This window comes from Haemaphysalis longicornis, unplaced genomic scaffold (genome assembly GCF_048455015.1).
Source record: "Haemaphysalis longicornis isolate Haplotype H1 unplaced genomic scaffold, Haemaphysalis longicornis Haplotype H1 scaffold_3, whole genome shotgun sequence".
NCBI classification, from domain to species: Eukaryota; Metazoa; Arthropoda; class Arachnida; order Ixodida; family Ixodidae; genus Haemaphysalis; species Haemaphysalis longicornis.
This window is the reverse complement of record NW_027526335.1, coordinates 20,916,397-20,936,600: the sequence shown is the minus strand read 5'-3', so window position 1 is coordinate 20,936,600 and position 20,204 is coordinate 20,916,397. Positions and strand designations below refer to the sequence as shown.

At 47.1% G+C, this 20,204-nt stretch overlaps 1 protein-coding gene across 4 annotated transcripts in view; it reads left to right on the top strand.

Annotated features, from left to right (window-relative positions):
* The window catches only part of LOC144174103 (uncharacterized), a 215,246-nt gene that overhangs the window by 129,912 nt on the left and 65,130 nt on the right, over positions 1 to 20,204 (top strand). The window lies entirely within an intron of this gene.

Below are 20,204 nucleotides of genomic sequence, written 5' to 3'. Positions count from 1 at the left end.
CGTTCTACTTGCGTACTGGGTCCGAATCGCCTGGCGAGGAACGAGATAGATCATAAAAAATTCTATTTTAAAACACTGTTAGACGGAAGTACAACGCTGTGACGTAACTGGCAGTTTTATTCACAAAGTCGGAAACCATCGCTATAAAAACACAGGCTGTTAGGGGGAAGGTTGCAAATAGGAGAGGTGATTTCCTGAGAAGTTCAAATACGCATCGAAATTCCAATGTATGTTCATTTATGATGTTTGTTATACACTTTTTTTTTCGAGCTCAATTAAGACGGTATGTCCTTGTTAACAATGTTCAGAGGGCTGGTTGTAGTTTAGAAGTGGAATTTTCGTCCCTCTCCGGTGATAGCTTAATTAGAAATTTTTTATCCAAAGTTGGTTACCGTGGACATGCGTTGAATTCCTCTCCTGCATGTTTAGGTCTTGGTGGTCGTTGCTGCCGCCGTGAAGCGTTGCTATCACAATGCGTTAACTTCTGTGCACCTGCGTCGCCTCCCACTTTTCCAAATTTTCACGCTTCTTGCCTCCCCCACCGTGAATTTACGTGAGGTGGGGTTTCAACTTCGCCGTCCCTTTTGGCCATGGAAGAAAAGGGTCGGGGGCGCGCCCGGGGAATGTTCCGCGGTGTTTACACCCGTATGAAACTTGCGGTTAATGTGTGGTGGGCAGTTCGAACCAAGAGCGAAGCGACGTCGTCAGGGGAGGCAGGCAAGACTTCTCGGTACCAATTAGTCACAGTGAAAGCGAGTGAATCTCCGTGCCACACGTCGCCTGACACGATATTGTTCTCTTTTCTGCCGAGCATTGCAGTGTTGCGTGACGCAACCGAGCAGTAGGCGTTCCAGCAGGAAGTGAAAGTTGGACGCACGGAAAAGCGAGTGGGAGAGTTTACAAAAAAAAAAATTAGTAATGAAAAAGTTTAGTAATGGAATAAAAAGTAGAAAAAGTTTAGTAATGGAATAAACCCGGCTGAGGCAGAGTAGTGTAGTAGAGGAAGGGCTGCTCTCAATGCCTTGCCCGGAGATACTGACGTGGTCTTAAGCTTACATGAATCTCGTCTTTTGTTTCATCAGGGGCAGAAAACAGTTGTCGTTTAGAGCGATTACAACTATGAGGTACTACAAGTTACCCCATTTAAATCGGTCATGTGATTTCGGTTTATTGTGCTCTTCTATTATCACGATTGTTTACTTAAAAACGCACACACGCAAGGAGGTTGTGAATATCAGCCACACTGGCTGCCCATTCATCGACACTGTAAGAACCTACCATTGCATGAACTATAATATTTGAAAGTGTTACTCAAGTCTCATGACGTGATACCTAATAGTTGGGTATAACCATTTCGTCCAGTTTTTTCTGATTTCTTTTTTTTTTTTTCTTCGTTCAGTGTTTTCTCGCCCCGCGATTTGACTGAATCGACTGCAGTCTATCTAGACCGTTCTGCGGACGCTTGCCCTCGGGTCAGCTTCTGGGCCTCCCGTATCTTAAAAATGCTGGTCGAAAGCGAGAAACAATAGGCGCCCGCCCAGCCTAGAAGGGAGTTAGACGCGAAATTTCTTCTGGAGTCGCACACTGAACTTGTAGCCAATTGCTTGTATTTTGGTAGACTTGCTTGAACGAGCGCTGTACTCATAAGGGGAATAACGTAAGGTTCCGAAAGAACGCGCACCCAAAGTACAGAGATATCAAGTGAGAAATGCGGGATGGGCGATCTTTCGGGCAAGGTGCGAAAAACGAGAAGAAAGTGGCCGCACCGCCAACCAAAACTGCCGAGATACCAAGAAAAGATACCAGATGGGCGAACTTTCGGCTCAAGTACGGGTATCAACACATGAATAGATGATTCGGGTTTATTTCGTTCACTCATCGGCGCTAAAGCCATCGATTTTAGGGTGTGGACGATCTTTGGGGTCTTTTAGTAAATTGAATATTTCACCCCTAAAGGGAGGTGGGCGGTTTTTCGCAGGTGGGCGTTCGCTCGGAACTTTACGGTAGTCAAGCTAAGCAGAACTGAGCAGAAGTCCGTTACTAAAATGACGCGTTCGTTGTACTCTTCTCTCAGCCCTTCATTTCATATTTCGTTTGTTTGAAAGAGTGCTCGCCTGGGTTAATTCTTCTGCTCAGCGGCACTAGGCCGGAAGTCTTCTCCGTTGCTTTGTCTTTCGTGCGATTGTTCTAATGCGTGCGTGAGGGGGGCCGCAGGCAATTCCATATAGGTAGCTTCCTGTTTGCAGAGTTCTGGCTTTGCCGCCGCAAACGGCAATCTCGGCGCGCTCTTGAAGTAGAACAATACAACGATCGTTGACTTTAAACGCGTCATTACGGGGCAATGTAGTTAGCGCAGCAAGCGGACCATGTCGAAGCGGGTGAATCCCGGTGCGGAAGTCAGCGCTTGGTGAGGTCAAGGTCCGTCTCTCGCATAGCGTAGAGTCGTCGGTGAGCAAACAGTAACTGATAGCACGACGGTGATTACCATAATGACAACGTTAAATGTTTGCCCGCTCAGTGTCATTCACAACTACGAGATGTTCAAAGGTAAGATGAGTGAGGGACGCCTGAAACAAAAGCGTCTTCTTTAATTAGCTGACCTGCGCCCCGAGCTTGAAAAATACGGCAGCCTTGTGCACGTCCAGACTTTACGGGCCGGGAAGGTATATGACAGTCCTTCCCGTCTGGACTACTTCTCAGACGCTTTGCCATTTCTATATGTTGCCATTCTGGAATAACAGTGCAACCAGCTGGGTTAACTAAGCTCTTGCAAGGCCTCTAAATGAGTGCCGTCGTTTTCTGCATTTTTGATTCCGTTGAGGAAAGTATGGCACGCAGGATACCGGTTGCCATCTGACGTATGTTTCCGCGCAGTCATGAGCAAAATCGTCGTTATAAACTGAGCAATTAAGGACCATACGTTCTTCACGGCAAATATCCAGGTCAGGAAGCATATTTGCATGGGAGCAGGGATATGAAAGACTTGTAGGAGAGCGCGGAGGCGCAGTGGTATTTTTTGTCGCTCCTCATGAAACCGGAGACAAGCCGAGTGGGGTGTATCGGCGCAAGGCCACGACCTGCCCGTATAACCGGGGTACGTGACTGGGTTGTGCGGCAGCGCGAGCTTTGCGCAATACGCTTCTGCCTCCACTCTACTACAAACAGATAAAGGTACACACTCTCAGAGCGCGCGAGCTGCTGCCTCGCGTGTGGGCACACAACCACCCGCGTGGCGCGGCTTGTCTCCTGAATATGCAAATTTAACGCGCGTCGTACGCGCTCTGTGAGCGCTGACTCAAGATGCCTTTGTCCCGAGTCGGGTTCGCACTTAACGCGGCCGAGTGAAATGAACCGTTGAGGATGAACCGCTGAGATTTGCGCCTTCGGACGCCGACCGACTCCGAAAAGCAACGACCTCCAGTTTCTCCGCGGAGGAGGTGCGTTTCAGTCGCTGTTCGCTCGCGCGTGTGAGGAACGCATGATTGTAAATACGACGGGTAAAACTTGAGTTCAGGATGTGACTTAGGCTCGACAGGAAGGTAATAAGAACAGCATTGTTGCAAGGCTGAGTCAACACACGATTTATCGCTTTATACGCGACAATTCATCGAACACCGCTTCGTCGAACGCCAATTCATGGAAGCTCTTCCTTCATTTGGTTGAACCTTTGCGAGCCAATACGTTTTTAGAAATTCGAGAAGTAACTCTGATCAGTTTATGCAGCCGTGGAGTTCTATTGTGTGGTGGTTAGGGGGTTGAGGGGGAGGGGTATAGGAAGGGCAAAGCGCGCAGAGTTGTCGGACGAAGGCGGAAAAATTAGCGTCGCTTCCATAAAGTATTGCAGCCCGATATTTCGGACGAACTTGAAAATTTTTGAAACAAAGATACAAAAAAAAACATAAAAGCAGCCATCCAGACGATAGAAGCTGGAAAAACAACAATCCAATTTATTTCTGTCCGCGCACGCCAAAGGCCTTGCTCTAATGTGCGCGGCCTTATTCGATGAAATCTCCTCGATTAAACGTCCTTCAACCAAACGGTATTCGATGAAACGGATATATGAAGCGGAGTTGGGCGTAACGGTATTCGATGAATTGTCTGAAACTCCTTATCGCTTGTGTTCACGAGTTGGAGGTGGAATCATTAAATAGCTGCTGCAGTTTCTTCTGAGCCTAAAAAAATAAATGTAGCCCGTTCATGTTCTTCAGCAGCTAAAAGGGCTACGGGTATATGTTGACTCGTATCATCGCTTGGCGAAAGGCAGCTGACAGGTGGCATTCCAACGGAACTGTCGAAGTGCAGCCCTGGTCACCGCCAGTTGAAAATAGGCTGCGAGAAACAAATATTCACTGAAATACAGCCGGAATATACTAGGTGATGCGGGGGAAAAGTGTTTGGCAAATGTAACAGGTTCTGACGCACTTTCCGCAACCGGTGAGTGTAAGTTTCCGTGGCAAAAGAACACTGAAAGGAACGCAGCAGATGCATCGCAGCTTTCTTTTTTTTTGCACACTTTTTGCTCTTATTTTTGTTGGGGAAGCGAGTTCACAATATCTTTTTATTACCTTCGAATATGTTGACTTCAGCTAGCAAACGAAATAAGTGGGCTTCGAATTGCCACGCCACGTACCGTCAATTATGACATGGCGCTTGAGTCCAAATGACGAATTCGACTCGCAAGAATAATTAAATTTGGCTTATGATTTCGTACGAACGTCATCAGCTGTCACACCCAGCTGCAAGAGACAGAGAATGCGTGTATCGTGCCGCGAAGCGTCTTTGTGGGCTGTACTCGGAAGGCTAAAATAGGACAGGGTTGGCTGGGGCACGGAACCATTTCCTGAAACCAATTCTTCTCAGAGAATTTAATCTTCAGAACTGCAAGAAGCAGAGGTATACAAAAGCCTCGAAAACTTATCTCGATGCCTTTTCAACCATGGAGAATACCGGGGAAATTAAGAAATATTCCGCAGAAATTCCTTCCTTGCTTCTGTTTGGAACGCTTGCCAAGACTGAAGTCTGATTAGCGCGCGCTTGTCACAGCTTTGCCTTGGCAATCCTTCAGGTCTCAAGGAAGGACTCTTGGCAGAAACTGGCCGCGCACATCGCTAGGGTGACTCATGCGTTAAAATCCGTTGAGACGTGTGCGGGTTCTGAAGACCTAAGGCGCATTCGGGCCCCGTTAGATCAGCTGGTCGAATGCACTTGTCGCGGCGCCGCTATGGCAGTCCAGATGTAAATAGGCCGCGTCTAACAGGGAAAGTCGAAAACGCAAAGAAAAAAAAAATGCAGTTTAGCAACATCGTCGGGCATCTTTGCTTTTGTTGTTACGTAAGGCCTAGCCACGATTGTGCGACGACGTTCACGTAACGCGACCGAGCAGGCGGTATAAAGAAAGAAGCGCGGTCGCCTCTTATCGGATGGGCTGCCGCGATCGTGCACCGCATCATCCTCCCCCTCGAAACTTCTTTTTATTTCCTTTTGATGTCGTTGTTGCAAGGAAAGCCCGAGAGCCAAGCCAAGAACGACATCGTAGAGAAAGAGAGAGAGAAAGAAGAAGAAAACGTGTACGCAGGAGAGCGGTCGCTCGACCAGCTGGGAAGCAAGAAGAAGTGAGACGGAATCGTTTGGGAGAAACCGGAGGAAGGGAAGAACACGCGCGCCTAACCACGTCCTTCCTAATGGTGGACGCGGCGTGACTTGTAGACCTGCCCGCGGCTGCCTGTGCGTCGTTGTTGCCTTCTTTGGCGTGATCGAAAAACGACCCCTCTCGCTGGCGCGCACCCGCTGAACAATGGTTGTTGCTGGTGCATGCACGCTGGAAGCAGCCGCGGCGGCGCAAGACCCGCGAGGCGTTGTCGTCAAACGCGTGCGACGACTGCCCGGCGGCGCCCAGACAATGGATCCATCTCTCCTTGGTTAGACGCCTCTTGACGAGAGGCGAAGCGTCCGCCGTGAGCGTCACATCGTGCAAGGGAACCGGCGAGGAGGCTGTTACGGACACGCAACTCCGCCGTCGCTACGTCTCGTCCGCGGCCCGTAATGATGCTGCTTTCGGATGCGCCTCTTCGTGCGTGCGCGGGCCAGGTATCGAAAGTTTCTGTTCCTCCAAGGAGAGGGAGCGAGTTGTATCCTCCGCGGGCGGGTTTCGTAATCGAGGGATGCGCGTTCACCCAAGGAGGAAGCGGGAGCCCAGTACAGCTCGCCTCCATGAGCGAGAAACATGGTGCGAGGAAGGGAAGGGGGGGGGGGGGGGGGGTATGACGACTGAACGTGGGTGTGGCGTGCCGAGGTGGAGGCAGCTGACCTGCGCAAAGGAGCCCTGAACACGGCGCACATGCTCGTGCACTAAAACCTACTAAAGCTGTCAGAAAGTACACATGAGACGCCACCGCAAATGCGGAAGCATTCGTCGTGGACCGTGCGGTCAAGAACAAACATGGCAAACTTGTTGACCAAATGATGATGGTGATCGCTATCGGTTTCCCCTTTGTAGCGGGTGATGACGTGTCATCTTACCAAAAAGGACTAATATACCAATGTTTTACACTCTTGGTTCAATAGTAGCGCTGCTTAGGGCAGGCACACAAAACTTAGGCACAAAATACCAAAGCAACAATGAATAATGCCACCTAGTGATAGTTTCGCGATGGAACCCAGCTCTCTATCCGTGTAAATACCATAGCTGCGATCTATAGACAACACTGTGTTGTAACCAACGTTACTAGAATAGCGTTGGTTGTAACAGCGTCAGCTCCCGACAGGCAGAACTGTAGGATCCGAACACGAGAAAAAAAGCTTGTTTGCTGGTCCCACAGATCGGTGGGAGTCCGAGTCAGACTGCGCGCATGGCGAGACACGAGCCACGGAGGAGGCATGGGCGTTCCCCACCAAATCATTTCTTCTTCCCCGTGTGACACGCACGGACGCGTCATCTGCCAACAGAGCGTTGCGGCCAAGTGACAAGGCCGCCGGACTCCGTGGCTGCTGTGTGGCTGTCGAGACACTGGCTGTTGCGTAACTCGTAAACGGATGTCGCAGTGCAGAATGCGGGCTATCTGCTCAGCATGAATAGCTTTCCTTCAAACTTTCGCGCGCGCCATTCGGACTTCGTGCATATCTCTGCTGGTGGGTCCATGCGCACGGAGTGCGGTTAGGTCTCCTTCTCCGCTCCTTTCAATGCAAGCTACGGAGGAGCATTGGTAATAGGCGCAACTTCGGTCTTGATGTGCAACATCAGAATGCATTCTGCTTCGGAAGACTTGCAATGAAGCAGAGTTACTATCCATGTTTAAAAGCTCGGTTTATCGCGTTAACGCTGCATTTGGTGACATAGCCATTCGGCCTTCTGTATCACATTGAGATAAACGGAAGTGGTTGACCAGAAGGACATCATTGGCACCTCGCCGATCGTCTGCTGCTGTAAGGAACTTGTGTTATCGCTTAGTTATAACTACATTGGCGGTAATTACAATTTCAGTGCACAACGGCGCGGCTGCGCATTTCTTCGAACTAGTATTTCAGGCCTACTTCCCTGAGTACGACCATTATAGTTCTGGTATTGTGGCTTGATAAGGACTTCATTCCGTCTATTGGGGATTTTGGACAACGAAGTATGGCGTTCTGGAAGATCGGAACCTTCTTTCGCAAACATACGGAGGTGGTGAAAGGGGGGGGGGGGGGCACGCTTTGTTATAAGAAAACTGGACCCACTACGCTGCACACTGTAGAGTGGTCATCCCAGTACAAACGTGGACAAGCGGTTTCACATCGTGTACGGGCTCACAGAGTAAGGAAGAGTGCAAACTTAAGTAGAATACAAACCTAATACAACAAACAATACAAGACCTGTGTGTTTAGTCGCCTACTCTTGTGTCCTCGTTTTATGCGCAGTTTTCCTTTTCGTAAGAGTACAAACAGTTTGCAAGCAGAGGCAAGTCTGGACGTATGGGTGTTTTGTGCCACTATATATAGTACAGGCTGACGCATTAACTTGAGGACTCAAAAAACGCACTTGCTTAAAGAGGCGAGTACAAATGAAGGAGGTAGCAAGCTTTGAAAAGAGCTAGAGAAAAAGCCGATAAGGAAACTTTTTATAGGCCCAGAGGTAGTGACGCTAAATAGGCTTTTGTGCCCATTTCGCTCTTTGCCGTAATGTTTCGCCGCTGTACTAACCTAAGTCCTGTGCGTTATTGGTCTTCAGCAATCCGACACGTGCGCTTGTGCAACTTCCACTTGAAAAAAAAAACTCGATAGATTTAGAGCGTGGCATACGTGCTCGGGGTTCTTCAATGGTCGCTTTTTCTGCGATTTACTGCATGCCTTCAGTTTCAATCAAGCAAAAAGGATAGAACACCCCTTCGTCTAACTACAAAGATGGTTGAAACGCGAAGCTTTCTTTCATGCGACCCGAGTCGAAGCAAAGTCCAAAAGCCCAGCGATCAATGTCCAGACCCTCAACGATCCAAGTCCAAACCTCAATGCCCACAGTCCTAACCGCCGGAATGGCGCATTCGTATAGACGTCGGCTCCATAGCGCCATACCATACCATCCATACCATTGCATACCTTACCGTCGGCTTCATACCACCATCGTCATTTTGTGAAACCCATTGGTTGGGTAAAGTTGGCTTTCCTGCAGTGCGTTCTGCCGTGCGCCGGACGTCACCAGAGATGCATAGAAAGCTTTGCTTTAATAGGGCATCAAACTGACGCGCGCAGTGCAGTTTTCAGCTCACCGTGGCACCTTATCTTACAATCACTGCGCCTAACGTCAGGACCTTTGGAGACTGTTAACCACGCACCCGAGTCGATTAAGTTCGAGCTACGTGCATGCACAGACAGCAGTTCAGATTCTCCACCGTACGATAAACTAAAATGTAGTGCGCAACTACTGCTACGTCAATCAGCTTAACGATTGTTCGGAAGTGCCGGCTAATAACCTCAAGCTTTGGAGATCTGATCACGCATCATCATGGGCCCTATAAGCTTCTCGATTGCTGCGCCGCATGTTGCCGCCGTTGTTCCGCGGCGTGTACGGGGAGATTGATAGGCGCTCATGCGCTGTTCCGGCCCTCTCTGGTTTGTCTTCGCCTGTCGGCGCCCTGTCAGCGACCCACAGCTGCTTTCGAAACGCGCCTCTATCAGTGGCTCCCCGACAGGCAGCGCTCATGGCCTCGTGACATAATCATGTCGGCTTTCAAACTTTGGGCGTGGACTGTACACACACTGCTCCCGCTACACAACCAACGCTGAAACTGTTTGATATATTTATCCTATGCTTTATATGATTACTTGCAACATTTGCTATAGTAACGTATTTCCCAGAATTTCCCAACACATTCCCGCCAAGCACGCCAAACAAGCGCCCTTTTTTTCTGTTAACGCAGTACAAACACCTCGTGGCGCCTACGAAGCTGCATAACCTGTATAACGGCTGTTCTGGCCAAGCGGGGATAAAGGAAAGAGGTTCTTTTTTTTTTTTTTTTAACTTCCATTCGGGTTCAAAGTGCAAATTATATAGCGTTTCGTCGTTTGAACCCCACCGGTTAGTTCTAGCTTTGCGAAAGCCAAGTGACGTAAGAAATAAACTCAGAGCCTGAATTTCAACACGCCAGCTTAAGCATTAATGGCCAATCGAAGGACATAACCGCCCACGAACGCTTCGATATCCCTAAAGCAGAAAAACGTAAAAGTGAGTCGTTTGGGCGCGATATAAACACCGCGCTTTGTGTTGGGTGACGGTAATCACTTAATTAATGTGCACAAATAGTAAATAAATAAAAAGAAACTGAGCAAATAGCCAGGTGAGAAGCGACCTTGGAAGGGCGAGTCAGCGGCCCCTGAAGGGTAAGCGAGTGCGCTATGAGACCAAGTTGCGCGCACAAGGACGGCGCATTGCCAGCCGTGGCGCGTAGCGTGGGTTGTTGGGCAATCTACTCGTCGCAAAAATATTATTATGAGCGAGGTGGATTCGCGCTGCAGCTGTCGATGCCTGAAGGGCATCAACACGCTAAAAATAAATACGAATAAAAGAAAATGACGACGAAGGAAACGAAGAAACAACGCCGTATACACGGCCACAACTTGGGGCATTGATACAAGCGTTTAGATCTCATATTGTGACGAAATTTTGAGGATGAACTGCACATAGGAGTTCTTAGATAACAGCAGCCATAAATGACTGCTCATGCTGAGAATAAAAAAAAATATCGCTGGTCATATATCAACCAGCAGGTACAGGCACTTCTTGAATACTTGCACTAACGCAGCCTTAGAAAATAAGCGGCTATCAGCTACGGCGCCCTCCTCAAAACGGCCACGGCCCAACGATATTGAGTTATCACGCCCTTCAATTTCCATATGTCCGCTTTGCGGGAGAGACCTCCGGCACAGCAAGCAAACTGATCTTGGATGCATTTAAAGCAAAGAGTATGTACCCTCGATTGCTATGCTATGACAGCAATGTTCGCCGATTTTTTTTTCTTTTTTTCGCAAATTAATTTCCGCAAAACAACTGGTCGTTCATTTTGCTGCCAAGCTGCCGATAGGGTGTGCAGTTTGTTGGGTGATGCGGTATCATAGGGGAAAATTGGTATTTTTTAGCTAATTTTCTTGTTTTTTTTTCTAATTTTTTTTCCGTCCTATAAAACTAACTCAATCTGCCTGAAACAAAAACGTTCAATTAAAGAGATTTATAAGCTACCGTGCCTTCATGCAGACACTTCTCAGCAACCCGCTTTCTTGACATGCACAACTACCTTTCGCAAGCCAGCCTTCACTGCCTGCTGCTGCTGCGACGTCTCATCTGTTGGATTTTTCATGTGTCCTCGTAACCCTGCACGTTTTCGCGTGATTTTATTGCTTTGTTCGCGCTGAGCCCACATTGGTAAAGAATCGGATCAAGTGTCCCCTTTGCCTGTCCTACACAGAAACGGGTGATTTTCATGCCGGAAGTGTTTAGCAACGCCGATCAAATTAGCGTTCCGTCCAGCGTAGACGTGCGCTGCCGAGTGCAACTGGCGGGCTCTTAATTAATACGGGCGTGCCGTCCTTGTAGACGCAGGTCAACAGGCTCATTGGGACGTCGTCGACGGTTAGCTGCTGCGAACGCTGCTTGCGCTCGAAAACTCAAGTATTCAAATTTACTTTTTACAACGGCAGCCTATGTTACACCTTTAGAGAACGTTGCGACTTGAGTGAACATTTGCACCTTGACAGACATTTTTTCAACCATTAACATGAGAGATGGCGTCCGTGATCAGCAGGGTTATTAAGACCAGAGCGCGCAACTGCGCCGCCACGAGAGTGATCGCCGTTGTCACGGCGATGAAGACAGAACGCGCAGGTGCAAGTACTAGTGGCGCCGGCACAGGTCGCCGTACTCGTCGTAGAATGGCAGTATTGGGTTTGGGTATGATAAAATCGTGCCGTTACTAAAATTGCACATCTGGGATCGCCGTGGAAACAGTTCCGAGGGCTTCTCGTAATTAGTATACACTGCAGAGGGGCTACGTGAGCGCATACTTAGCCTTGATCAAGCGCGCAAACGAGACCAGGATGTGAATTCGTCGAGAAACGCAATAAGAGGACGTCACGGTAACGGTCCCGGAAGGCGGCGTCGTGATTGGATAGGCGCCATGTCTGCGTAGCAACGCCGTAGCAACATCGACGCGCAGTCAGATGTACTGCTGACGGTTCTGGCATTAATGTCCGGTTTGTAAAATTGTTTGCCAATTTGCGAAACACTTGCCGGTATCAATCACTTTCTTTTTTGCATATTGTTGCAATCAAATGAATGCCTCATTTGCCTGAACTATAAGTAGATTCTGCGATGCATAGACGATTTGTTTATAAGCTGTTCACAGATGAACCACGAAAAAAGTGGCGAATTTATTGGGTCCTAGCTCACTTTTTATACAGTTTTAACTATAGTCTGGTGATTGAGACTGCGGTAATCTGAAGACTGATGTCTGTCTTTTACGTTTGGTATGTACCGTGCAAAGGCAGGGACGAGCGGTTCAGTTCTCTCTGCCGTTTCTGTTTTCATGGTAGCTGCGTGTCTCTACGACAATACAGTTGAACCTCGTTATAACGAACACTGATATAGCGAATCATAGACTGTAGCGAACTAAATAGGAACTTTGGTTTGTTCACGCTTCATTTCGATGAGACTTATTCTTTTATAACGAAAGTTAAACCGTGAGTGCCGCGTGCACTGTCGGATATAACGAAGAAATATTTGACCAGTAGGCTGAGAAGCTACTTGGAAAAACACTCCGGCGTCCGAAACTGCAGAAGTAGAAAAATGCCCCTTTGTTCGTGGACACTGTGGAAAACTTCATCCTGCTCAGTGTTGCGTGTAGCCACCAGACAAAGATCACATCCTTCCTAAAAAAAGTAGGAGCGCAGGCCTGTTTTGTCAAATGAACTTCGTTCTGTTGCAATTTCCCCTTTCATGTTCTGGTTCATTGAGCTTGAAATGCCACCAGGAGAAAGGTAAGGGTTACCTTGTTTATTTGAGGTTCGAAGATCAAAATAATGCGTTTTTACATCAAGGATTTTTGTGGGAGCCAGATTACCGATTGGTTTGAACCGATTTTTAGCTCGACTGTTACAACGAATATCGGATATAACGAACTAAACTACTGTCCCGATACTACTTTATTAACCGAGGTTCGACTGTATTCAATACCAGAACCAATATCAATGTCAGTATCAAATTTTTAGATATAGAGTGAAAAAAGACAAGAAAAATGTCTGTGGTTTGTCGCATTTTCGCGTGTCGTAGTGTCGTCTTGTCGTATTCTTGTCGTGTCGTGATTCTGATGTCGTGTCGTGTGTCGTATTTCTATTCTGATTTTGATATTCCGTCGTGCCAAATTCCTGTCTTGTCGTGATCCTGATGTTCCATCAGTAGTTCTGCACATGGTTTGAATGTTATTGCCCATTGTGAAGAGTAGCGTAAATGGCGGGTATGTTGTGAGTACAGGAATGTTTGTCGTTGAGAAAACTGGCTTTGTCGTTACGACAGAAATGTGTGTCGTAACAACAGGAATTCTTGTTAAGTTTTTGCGGTATTCCTGTTGTGATTTTAGACTGTGTATTGACATTCCCAACAGTATACACAACCCACTGCAAGTGCTAACTCACGTACCCGCCGGATTGCGGTCTCATATATATCATCTTGTATATATATATATATATATATATATATATATATATATATATATATATAGTACAGTTTAGGGGAAACAGTTTTCATTCGTACACGCCGGCGCTGAAGAGGTACTTGAAAAACTACAACTGCTTTTAAAGCTCCGGGGAATGCGGCCAGAGGTAGTGGTAGATAGAGATCGGCGGTGCAAGCTAAGGCAAGTAATACCGAGAGCGTCACACGACCTATTCCCAGCAACCCCCCATGGCCAGCCGACGCATTGCTATACGCTGGCTTCCCATTAGATCTCGAGTCTTTCTTTCACGTGAGCCTGCGGGCCGCGTGTCGTCCTTCACCCGTGTTTATCGTGCGCAGCTCTTGTAGATAGCCTTCGAAGAACGTTGTTGACGCTATAGCCGACCTATAGTGCTAATTGGCAAACCGACGCTCTTTCGCAATCACACGGTACAGGTTGGACTGTCTCGTTAATTAACGCAGCTAGGTGCACTCCTAATTAAAAAAATTGCTGGGTGGTAGACCACACGAGGTAAATTCACAGATAAGTGCCTGCTGCGGGGGTCACCGTGCTATAACAAGACGATCTAGAATAATTTTGTCGCAATGTCTGGAAACAATCTTATAAGTTACAACCAGGTTCTTCTGTTAATTCGTTTTAGTTTAAGTCTTCCAAAGTTTCTATATCAACGATAACCGTTTGTAGAAGCTTCTGGGCATGGGGCAGATTACCAATGCCGTCGCAACTGCGCAGTTGTCAAAGTGTATAAAATACAATTCAATACGCTTGCCGATCGAGTTTATCCGACTTCTTTCCGCATAAGGAACACGGTGGTATAGCGCCTCATTACTTATAGCGCTGACAAAACCTTAGTTTGGTGTAGCCAGAAAATCGGTGTTTAATGTCCAAATAATCTTAGAAGCAAGAAATAATGATTCGAATAAAAACTTAGCTGGCTATTATCCTAATACAGCTTCAGAGACTTGATAGCGTCTAGAAGGCGATGACAATTTCCAGGGGGGAGGGGGCCCAGTGGCGTAGCAAGAAATTAATTCCAAGTAGGCCTGAGGTAAGATTGAGACGCTGGTGGTTCCGCTCGCGCGTGTGTTCGGGCGGAGGAAGGGGCAGGTAGGGGTGTGCGGTGTAGAATACATACGACCAAGTGGGAGGGAATACAACCACGCCTGTAGCCGAATTAGTAAAGCAGCCTACGTGTAATGTGCAGGTTTTAGGTTAGGATCTCACCGAGAGCATGCAGATGTGCATTCCCACTTTATTCCTTTCCTAACATTTCGCAATTTCTAGCATCATTCGAAAAAAAAAAAATAGAGAGAAACCAATTACTTCCCTTGCGACCGATTTGGCGTAAAAGTTTTGTAGTTTCGTTTGCCATCAGCAATATTTCGGTAAGTGCTGTAGCCCCAAACCTACCCCCGCACATATGTCTCTGATGGCATCAAGAACATTTAATGCGGGAATTCATTCCCTCCATTTTTCGTATGGTGAGCGGCCGGTTTGTCGCTTTTCTATAAACTCATTACTTTCATGCGTTATCTATAAGCTCATTGTTTTCACGCTTATTATTTTCACGCATGGTAACGCGAAAAAAGAACAATGTCACGTTGCTCTTATATCTACCCCTTTTCCTCAGTTTCTATTCCTTTGCTTTTCGTCCCTAGCCTTATAGGATTATGGCGTACGCAAATAGGCCTCCGGGTGACCTTCAGACTGATCGTTAACGCACACATACTCCCCTCTGTTCCGTGGTTCGCCAGCGTCCCTTGCATGGTAATATTTCAGCGCGCATCAAAGAGGATAGCTAATTGTAAGCGAGTTTTCTGACCGTGGCGGCCGCACTCACCGTCTCTTTGTTTACCGTCTTCAATCTCCGCCTTTCCACCGGCTTTGCACCGCTTCTCATAAACACGGCGGACAGTATGGCATATTGAGAAGCATCTAATGCTGTTTCAGGATGTACCAGTCTGAGCTTAATTTCGACCATTTCAGCAGAAAATAAATCTGTGTTAGTTTTTTGGTTAAAATGGGTGTGGATGTATCGACGGCGCATTAGTATTCCCAGTTGAGTACTGTCTTTTTCGTTCTTATCCCTTCTTTGGTCTTTCTCGTATTGTCTGTTTCGTTCTACGTCCCTTTTATTTTTTTCCCCACTTCATTGTTTGAAAACCTGCTCGGTATCTACGATTCGTCAGTCCTGTAAATGTCTGCTTTTTAGTGAGCTTTAAGGCGGTTATAATAGTTAAGCAGAGGAAGTTCGAACCGTTACCTATAGCGTGAGCGGAAGGTGTTGTTGCAGGAGAGATGAAGCCGGCTTCCATGTAGAGCAAAATCCCTTTACAATCGCGCTTCATTCCAGAGCATACATGCACTGCAGGAAGTTGCTATACAAGGGGCGCTTCTGATCGACTTCGTTTTTTTGTTTTTTTTTTAATCTGTTAAGCTGACTTGCAAGATTTGATAATAAATCCACAAATCCACAAGCCATGCTCCTATCCCAGTGAGAGTTCACGCAACTTTCCGAGCCGAACTTCGTCATCTGTGTTATAGCAAAATTGCTTGCTCACCAGGAGTTCTTCAACGACATCTGCTTTATCTGGGAGATGGTTCCTTCTTATGTATATTTTTATAGTTCCACTGGGAGGTCTGATTTAATTAGAATGGGAGAGGAGTATTGGTATATTCGTCATGTAATACCAAACCACAACGGCGTAAAAACGCAGTTACGACAGTAAGCATAGAAAATAATGCGCACTAACTCAACGACACGCACTTCGAAGGGCACGTAAACCCACATTGGCGGAGCAGGCAAGCTAACACCAAAGCGCAGACATGTACAGTCTTTGTAATAACTTTGTGGGTACGCGCCAAAACCTTCTAGGCCACCAAGATTTAACGCAAATGCTTAACGTTCCGACGTGACCTCATTATATAATGGCAGTGAGAAAGAAAGGGGCCCGCTCCAGCTTTCTGTCACACAACATTTCAGTCTCGCTCAATAGGCAAGCTTGGATTTAAATTTTTGTGGCCTATTACCTCTTGGCCGATCCTAAAAAAGGTACGAGGAAGACTGTGCAGTCATGAACAATTAAAAGGGGAACACGAAGATATGAACCAGAAAGTGCGAAGTCGAAGAGTAGGATCCGTGGATATTACATAACGGCGCGGTTATGGTATATTTGGAAAGCCACACTTCAAAACTTTGTTACTGTTACGAAACAATGCGACAGGTTGATTTGCACGGAAAGAGACTGCGCTATTTGTGTGTTCCAGTTCATATTTTCGATTTCGGATTTTATTTGTCCATGATTGTACGTAGTATTAACAGGCATATACAGACAAGGTGAATGGCGCGGGCGCAGATAATGAAAAAAAAAAAGCGACACGTCCAATTTGAAGAAAGTAAGGCGCAATTGATGAATGACTAAATGTTCGCAAAGTATAGAGAGACTGACAGAGAGCGCAGTATGTTCGAAGCACAGTGCACCTATATTTACTAATATACATTAAAATACATTCGCACGCAGGATGCGTATTGTGTGCTCCTTGAGCGTGGTATATGTAGCTGAAGATCTGCGTTCCCTCGAATAAATTTTTTCGGGCAAGTAAGGGTTTGTTCTGGATATGCGGGTTAACCCACGTAGTATCCACCAGTTTCTGCGAAACGGGAGAGTTAGATAGCAGTTTCATACAGTCACTTTATCTTCGCCGCCTGCAACGTCCATTAAAGTAGCACGCGTACGACGCACATGTTCTGTCTGATTCCCACAAGTCCAGCGCGCTTCATCTCTGCGAACTGTATTCGGCGAAGAAGTGCTTAATGGCGGTCAAATGGAAGTGCGCACGCTCCAACGCACTGCAGTTCGCTACTCTTTGTTTATCGATCCTCGTAATTGCTTCCGTAGCTGAAACGCCGCGTGACGACATTGTCGCAACGTTACGCCGGTGCGCTGCCGCAGACACACCGGAGACCTTCGTCGTCGAGGCCCCCGCTGTGTTTACCCCTTCGTCTCCGCTACTCGTATCCTTCGCGGGCTATTTTCAGCGGGAAAGCCCGCGATGTCCTACTCGTCATGGTGGTCAGCCGTCTTTATCACGCTTCGGCCTGCGGATGCCGACACGGTTGTCGTCTCTGGAGGAAATATACGAGGCTGAAGCGTGGAGGTTGGAGAAGGATGCATCGTGCCTCCTGATTGTGCGCTGCATGCATTCGAATTCTTTCTGCTTTCTTTTCTTCAGTCTACGAATTGCGTGTGCACACCCATTCACGTCATTCGTCGCTGGTTGTGATATCTTCTGGGTTCGGGATTTTACCCTTCTCAGAATTCCTGAAGGCTCCATAACGTGAATGAAAAGCTGCTACGGAATACACTTACTGCATGCTACGTCCCACTCTCCTTTTTGCTTGGTCTGAGAGAGAGAGAGAGAGTTCTCACGTATACAAGAATACAATATAGAACTATAAAACTCCTTAGATAGTCCTTTTGGGCTTCAGTGTGTACAAGTAATGCTTAGAGACAAAATAGCGTGGTTTATTTTGTTTAGTACTATTTTGTTTTACTTTTTATATAAACTACATTATTCTTGAACTAGTACTTCATAATTTTTTTTCCTGACAAAAGGTTTTACTAGGACCCTTCATCCCTTTTTTTTGTGAGATGAAGGGCCTCATCGGGAACTATATAGTTCGCAGTGCGAACCTGTTAGCCTACCTGTCACCTGCATACACATACTCAGCTTTCTCGCTCAAAATTCCGACCTCTCAGGAACATAGCAAAACCAGGAAAGGGATATTTGGCATAAAGTAAGAAGTCAACGTGGAGATAAAAACTCTAAAAGAACTTTCCAGGATTCTGAACATTTTATGTGTAATTCGCTGTCCAATCTTACTCCCCATGCATTTGCATGGGATAGTTTCCATGGCTCTGGAGCTTAGTCGCGCAACGCGCGAGACTTGAAACTGCGCACAAGCATGTTTTCACCCCAATATTATCTGCGCGAGAATATTTTCCATTTAGCTAAATAGCTACGGAGCAATGAGCGGGAAAGCTGCAAATGAGGCGTGTGTGATGGGGACCCTATTTGTCGTGATCTTGACAGCTTCTCACTGCGAGGTATCTTCTATCATCGTGTTAATCGACCAGATTTAGGGGAAATCCTCAAGGTGGAGTAAGTTTCTGTGAAGGAAAGTTTGACATCCACCTAAATGCAGCCAAACGGCTACAAAAGAAAGCTATACAGCTTTCTCAGAAACTTCGCAGTTGAAGAAAAATTCGTCCTGGTCCAGGATTCGAACCCGGGACCACTGCTTAACCGGAGCAGTCGCTCTACCAACTGAGCTAACCAGGAGGCTAGTCGTTAGTAGCGCGAAAGCGAATTGATCAACAACTCGAAGTGAAGGACAGGTGTGAATCGACCAGATTTAGGGGAAATCCCCAAGGTGGAGTAAGTTTCTTGAAGAAAAGTTTGCGGACGTACTGGTCAGGTTATATAATACGTTACAACATACGAAGTTGATACCTCGTTGCTGCCTCCGTGCAGCTTTAAACGCGCGCATATTTCTGTCTTTGGCACAGTCCTGTCTAAAACTGGTCAAAATGAATGCGCCACAGTCATATTGCAGCAACTCCTGTGGTGCAGTTTGAACTTCCCGCCGCGTCAATAGCGGTGTACCTTCTCGTTTGGCCGTTAGGCGTTGCTCAAAAACAAGGAAGAGGAGGAGGAGTGCGCTCCGAAGGCTGAGAAAAAGGAAGGAGACCGTGGAACGGTTGAGGCTAGCAGGAGTTCGTTGCTTGTGGGCATAAGTTCACCTTGCTAAATAAACGACGTTTGCCATTTACTTGTAACCATGTTTACAATATCAAGCGTCAAATTCGTGTAAAAGGTAAACGGCAGCATTGTAAAGGTCTCCTTAGCTTTTCTCTTTTGCTTAGCACGTCGCTACGATGCCTTATTTTTTCAACGGTTAAAGCAGAACGCTTCATAACTGGCATTAATATAAAACACGGCTTTTGTGTGCGTGTACATGAGCTGGGCTTTCGTGCGCGCGCGTGCGTGTGTGTGTGTGTGTGTGTGTGTGTGTGTGTGTGTGTGTGTGTGTGTGTGTGTGTGTGTGTGTGTGTGTGTGTGTGTGTGTGTGTGTGTGTGTGTGTGTGTGTGTGTGTGTGTGTGTGTGTGTGTGTGTGTGTGTGTGTGTGTGTGTGTGTGTGTGTGTGTGTGTGTGTGTGTGTGTGTGTGTGTGTGTGTGTGTGCACAAAAGTGTAGCTTCGCTGGCCGTTATTGCCACAGTACACATGGGTAGCATGTTACGGAAGCCCCTTCGCGTCTTCAAGGTACTTTAATTACCCTATGTGAAAACGTCTGGGATCAGAAGGCACTTCGCGGTATTGAAAACTGAACGTCCTCCGGTAAACTTTCTCCGTGGTATTATTGTCCGCCTCTGCGTGCTCTAGTCGCCCTATGAAAAAAAAAAATCTGTGATCAGAAAACACTTCGAGGTATTGAAATCTGAACGTCCACTGGTCAACTTTCTCCGTTATTATTGCCCGCTTAAGCGTGCAAGCTTTTCAGTTTCTGTTCATTTCAGTCCTTGCACTCGAAAGCGTGCCACCACTCGACAGCTGGCTATGTATACTCTGCCACATGGCTCACTGCCAAACACGCTTTCCGTGTGCTTGCGATCGGGCTCCCGTGTGGACCGCTTGTGTTTGTTTAGCGCTCAGGGCACGTTGACTCGGAAATACGTGCGTGATTCTTAAGCTTACACGGGCAATTTCATAGGCAAAGGCGAAATCAGTCAAGGTACAGCCTGCCTGTACACCACGCCTTGAATAGGGACTTTCTACTCGCCCAAGAGGTGAGATCATCCGCAAAATCCCTGATCATTGCCACAACCCTATTCACGGAAGCCCGTGCTGCGAAATGTTTTATGGCATATGCAAATCGGGTAAAATACACACTCGTGAACAACTAGCGTTGGCAGTGGAACGGGGTGTTCCTCTTTCATGAATATGAATA